Below are 5,843 nucleotides of genomic sequence, written 5' to 3'. Positions count from 1 at the left end.
ACCAATGTTCAATGTTCAGTGATGGTCAGCAGGCTGGGCTTTCAAGCAAAATCTTTCACGAGAGGCTTGGGGGTTACAGCCCAAGGAGTATTAGCTTAAATACTCACTGGTGTTTCCAATGCAAACATCTAGTTTATGCTGCTTGCTTTTCAGGTATAAACATGTTTTCCTTTGTTTTTTAAATTTTTCTCAAAAATAACATATGCAGTAACCAATTTTCTTATAAACATTATTTTGACATCCCTTAAGTTTAACATGTTTATAGTTCGTCAAAGTGGGGTATAAACACTGTGAAAACAGGTTACCTTTAGTGGAAAGGGTGAGTGAGGCAACCTTTAAATATTTAAAGGAACGGAATCTGGGGGATGGAAGAGCAACAACCTGTCCAGCCAATCTGGACTGCACGGACTGTGACCATGAAGAGCAAAGGCTGCTTTCATTATTAATCCACTGTATTTTTTATTTCTTTGTTATAGGTGTTTACCCTTTATCCTGGCACATACACTAAATAAGACAGAGCAAGTGGACAATCAACATTTGCTGAATAAATGTATGAATGCTTGAGTCAAGTGCAAGACAGTACATATTTCCTCATGCTTCTAGAATAATGGAACATTCTGTACTGTTTTGTTTTATCTTTGTTTCTGGGATAGTGTGTCTCCAAAGACAGCTCCAACCTGAAGAGGGTCACACTGAGTCACACTGTGCCTGGAGGGAAGTACCAAATGCAGAAAGGGAGACAGTCCACCCTGAAATCACCCAGTTGCTGGTGGGCTGCTGAGAAACAGGCAGGAACTCTGGCCTCCTGTGCTCTGGAGAAGAAACACAAAGGATCACCAACCCACACTCTCTAGCACAAATGCTCATGTGTCAGAGATTTTTGAGTGAAAAATTAAAGAACAGATGGCAAAATAAAGACTCTTTACAAATGTGAAGTCTGTGCTTTCTCTGTATGCACATTACACTTTTTTGTGTGCAATCAACATTTATGCCACTCCTTATGGATAATAAGCACATGTTGCCAGCTTCACTTACAGCTAATAACAATCAACAATCACAATGATTGCCATTCTCTTCACTGTCACCTCTTACCACATGAACATTTACTGTCAACTCTAATACACAGAAAAGAAAATTGTTGCAGAGAGCTACCAAATCGGGTCTCAGAATAAAAATAGCCTTTTCTTGACTGTGAGTCCTTAGATTAAACCATTGCAAGAAAAATATTGGAGTGGTGGATTTATTGGAAGGATACATTGTTAAGATGAACGGGGAGTCCCTTTCTTCAGCTGCCAGTAAGGTGCTCGGTCAGGTCCTTCCGAGGAAGCTAAGTCCACGTTGGGGTGAGGCCCTCAGTTCACACTGCACCCTGCAGCACTCGCCCAGCACTCACCTGCACCATGGCCTCCATCTCAGAGCTCACCTGTGTCTGCTCAGCCCTCATCCTGCAGACGATGAGGTGACAGTCACGGAAGATAAGATGAATGCCCTCATTAAAGCAGCGGTGTAAATGCTGAATCTTTTTGGCCAGGTTTGTTTGCAAAGGCTCTGGCCAATGTCAACATCGGGAGACTCATCTGCAGTGTAAGGGCTGGTGGACCTGCACCAGCAGCTGGCATTGCACCAGCAGGAGGTCCTGCCCCCTCTACCACTGCTGCCCCAGCTGAGGAGAAGAAAGTGAAAACAGAGAAAGAAGAATCTGAGGAGCCTGATGATGACATGGGCTTCGGTCTTTTTGATTAAACTTTTTTTGCAATATACTCAATAAAAAGCTGAACTCTGTGAAATATAAATAAATAAAAAGATGAAGGGAGAAAGTGAACTGGCGGCCAGCAGGAATTACCAATGAGAACTCTTTACAAATTCTAGATTCGTTAGAGCCAGGCTCTGTCTAAATATTATCTTAGGTTCAGAGATCGTGTAAATAAGCCCCATTTCCTGTGCGTGATCAAGTGGCTGGCTCATGACTAAGTGGAGAAGGCACAGGCTACTTTATTGGAAAGATAGTCTGAGGGCAGAGATCTACTCATCTGTTCCAAAACAATGACTGGTGGTAATTCTAAATAGTAAACTTCTGTCTACTTCAAGCCACTACAATTTTAGGTTTCTTTTTTTCAACAGCTTAACTTTTATCTTAAAAAAATACATTCACCAAGGCAGATTAAGTTCTTAATCATTTATGTGTTGAAACATGCATGTATGCAAGCTTAGTTCCTGGATGAATTCACTGGCATCTTCAGGGTGTCAATGACGGTGAAGTATCAGAGAGGAGTTTTCTTGAATGGCAGAGGAAAAGGAGGGTAAAAAAAGACCTCTGGCCTGGAAATAGAAGGAGAGAGAGAAGTGGGGACTGTTTCTTCCCAGTAACTGGGTTTGCAGCCCTAGTAATAATAATGCTAACTCACACTCACATGGTGGTTACTATGACTAGGAACCATTCTAACTTGTACATGTGTTAAATTATTGCATCCTCATGAAAACCTTTGCAATAGGTATAGTTATTCTGCCCTATTTATAGATAATGAACCCAAGTCACACAGAGGTTAAGTCAGTTTCCCAATATCACACAGCAATAAGTGGTGGAGCTATGCTCCAAACCCAGACTCTAGGCTCTTACCCATTCTGCTATACTGCCAAGGCCCAGGAGGCAGGTGGGGATCAAAACGCAAACACTCTTCTGCCTTGGCATGGGACTATGCCTATGCAAAGGAAGGGGTACCTTGTTCTAACTGGCTCAGAGGGTCTTCTGTTGGCCAAGGCTGCATCAGAGAGGACACCTTTCTGTTCTCAGGTAAGTGAGGTACAGCCTGGCAGCCACGTGCACACCGCCTCTCATTAGTCCGGGCTTCATTTAGGGCCACCCGCTGATGTGTGACATCTACCGGTGAGCACACTGGTACAGCTACAACCCTGATAACCTTTACTCCCACTCCCACTAATCACGGTTTTTGTGTTCTCCAGTCATCCACTTCCCTTCATGTGCCCCTCCCAGCAAAATCTAACTACAATGAGCAGGAGCTCAGAGCTGTGGGCTGGCCCCCCACCAGCACCTCTGGGTGGAAGAAACAGAACTTTGCGTCACCTGCTGTGCTGCATGTGGCAGGAACAGGGCAGCTTTTGAGAATGGTTGTGGGCACTGAGAGCAAAATCAAGGGCCACACCCAAAGTTAAAAGCTCCACCACAACAAGGTTTTTGCTGAAAAGAAATTAAGCGTATGTTCTCTGTTTGTTTCACTTTTGAAAATAAGTAGCAAGAAATTAAAATTTAATACACCAACAATGAAATGTCCACTGTGGTTTTATGCCATAGGCAAGTGTAGAGTCAGAAGACTGGAGGCTGGAGTCATAGCCCAGCCGCCTCCAACTACATGGACTTGGTCAATTTCCTCCACTCTCTCGGCCTCTCTACGCCCATCTGTGACATAGGAAGAAATATGTATTTGGTCTCAGCCCCTGGTTCTTGACACAGAGCTCCTATCACCTGAGTGATGAGGTACCAGGAGCATCTTTTGTTCTAATATTTGGTTTTTGACCCTGGCTTTTGACACAGCACCTGAGCCATTTGTAATTTCCTGAGTGATGGCTGTGATAGGAGTACCTGACACAGAGCTCCTAAATCCCTTGACATTTCCTTTCTTTTGTTGTAATGAGATGGCTCTGGGTGGGCTCCTGAATGGCTTGAGAATAGTCACCAGAAAGAACAGTCATGATTAGAGGCTTAGAATTTTCAGCCCCACCCATTAACCTCCAGGGAGGGGAGAGAGGATGGGGATTGAGTTAATAAATCAATTATTCATATGGGATGAAGCCTCCACAAAAATCCCTAAACTATGGGATTCAGAGAGCTTCTGAGTTGCTAAACACATCTATGTGCTGTGGGGGGGGGGTGTGCACCCCAACTTCACAGGGATATAAGCTCTTGTACCTCTTTATCTGTATCCTTTATTATAAACCAAGAAACATCAGCAAATGGTTCCCTGAGTTCTGTGAGTTTTTACAGCAGTTTATTGAGTCTGAGGTGGGGTTGGGGGAAACTCCAATTTGTAGTCAAGTAGGGCAGAAGTATGGGTAACTTGGAGACTTACTACTTGAGATTGGTGTCTGAAGTGGGGGGCAATCTTTTGGGACTGAGCCCTCAACTTGTGGGGTTTGCCCTAACTCTGGGTAGTTAGTGTCAGAACTGAATTGGTGTCCAGGGAGTTGGAGAATTGGTTGGTGTGGGGAAAATCTCCACTTTTTGGTGGCAGGAGTGTGGTGAACACAGTAAGAAACAGATTTTTCTTTATAATCAAAACAGGGAAAGAAAGAAATCTGTCTCACAAATGGTTGTGCGAAACAAATGAGATAATATGTGTAAAAGTGCCTGGGATAATGACCAGGTACAGAGGAAGAAAGAGGTACAAACCTCAAGAAAGTTTTGCTGAACCCAAAAAGATGGGAAGGCTGGAAGAATAAAAGAGAGGGAAACTAGCATTGATTTGAGTCAGGCGTTTTCTCAAAAGGTTGTCTTATATAATGTTTTGCAACATTATATGAGGTCATTGATATTATACCTATTCTAATAAATAAGGTATTTCAGGTTCAGAGAATTAAAATGATTAGACCAAGTTCATAAAGTTTGAGAGCGATGGAGTCAAAATTCAAAAATCAGGTCCATATAACAGCAAGTTTCATTCTGTCTCAACACAAAGAGGAAGGAGAGGAAGAGGGAGAAAGGGGGAAATGGCTAAGCACATCATGGTGAAAATGGGAATGAGAGACACCAAGGAAGGTGATGGAGGCAGAGCCAGTCAAGTTAACCCGCTTCTTTACCTGCTAGCCCGGGGACTGGAGTCACGCAATTGTCCTGTCATCTCATCACTTGACTTCATTATGTCTCTGACTAACTCTTCAGTAGTTCGTCACTTTCGGCAATTAGCTCTCCCCAAATCAAGCTTTTCCTTCCTGGAAACTTCCTTTTCCTTCCCTAGGTACCTGTGACAGTCTGAATAACCCAGAATAGCCCAAAGATGCCCACATTCTAATCCCCGGAAGTAAACGTTACCTTATATGACAAAAACAATTTGCACAGGTAATTATGTTAAAGATCTTGAGATGGGGAGAGTATCCTGGATGACCCAGGTGGGCCCAATGTAATCCCAAGTATCCTTATAAGAGGGAGGCAGTCAAGTCAAAATGAGAGAGGGAAGCTGCATGGGTGGAAGCAAAGGCCAGAGAGGAGAGGTTGCTCTGAGGCTGACTTTGGAGATGGACGGGGATTATGGCCCAAGGAATGGAGTCAGACTCTAGAAGCAGGAAAAGGCAAGGAAACAGATTCTCCCCGAAAGCGTCCAGAAGGAACCAGCCCTGCTGACACCTTGACTTTAGCCCAGTGAAATGGACTTCAGGACTGTAAAAGCATAACTTTGTGTGGTCCGTGGTAATTTGTTCTAGAAGCAACAGGAAGCTAATACAGTACCTCACCCCCTCCCCTGTGCATTTTCACCTCTACAGCTTGGTACTGTTAGGCCTTAGGAGGAATTACAAAATTAAAAATTGCCACTTGTGTAGTGCTCCAAGGTTTGCCAAGAGAACCTAAAAACACCTGAGCATTTACCCTGTGCCAGGTGTCATGTGGGCGCGCTACATGGACTGGCCATTGGTTCCCACAAATTTCCTGCTGTTTGTCCACAAACTGAGCCAAGGTTCAAACCCACATGTGTCTAACCTCACAGACCATGCTTTCAACTAGAACCCTCGACTGCCTTTTTCCTTTATATTATGCATTCAATGCCTCATTTGACCCTTATGTGAAGCATTTAAGGAGGGCAATTTATTTATTTATTTATTTATTTATTTATTTA

General features: G+C 43.5%; 1 pseudogene; it reads left to right on the top strand.

The window, feature by feature from the left end:
- The first annotated feature begins 1,400 nt into the window (after positions 1 to 1,400).
- Positions 1,401 to 1,743, top strand: LOC109379455 (60S acidic ribosomal protein P1 pseudogene; annotated as a pseudogene).
- The last annotated feature ends 4,100 nt before the right edge of the window (positions 1,744 to 5,843 follow it).

Source organism: Hipposideros armiger, unplaced genomic scaffold (genome assembly GCF_001890085.2).
Source record: "Hipposideros armiger isolate ML-2016 unplaced genomic scaffold, ASM189008v1 scaffold_26, whole genome shotgun sequence".
In the NCBI taxonomy this organism is placed as follows: domain Eukaryota; kingdom Metazoa; phylum Chordata; class Mammalia; order Chiroptera; family Hipposideridae; genus Hipposideros; species Hipposideros armiger.
Note: the sequence above shows the minus strand (reverse complement) of the source record. Positions and strands in the feature narration are given on the sequence as shown.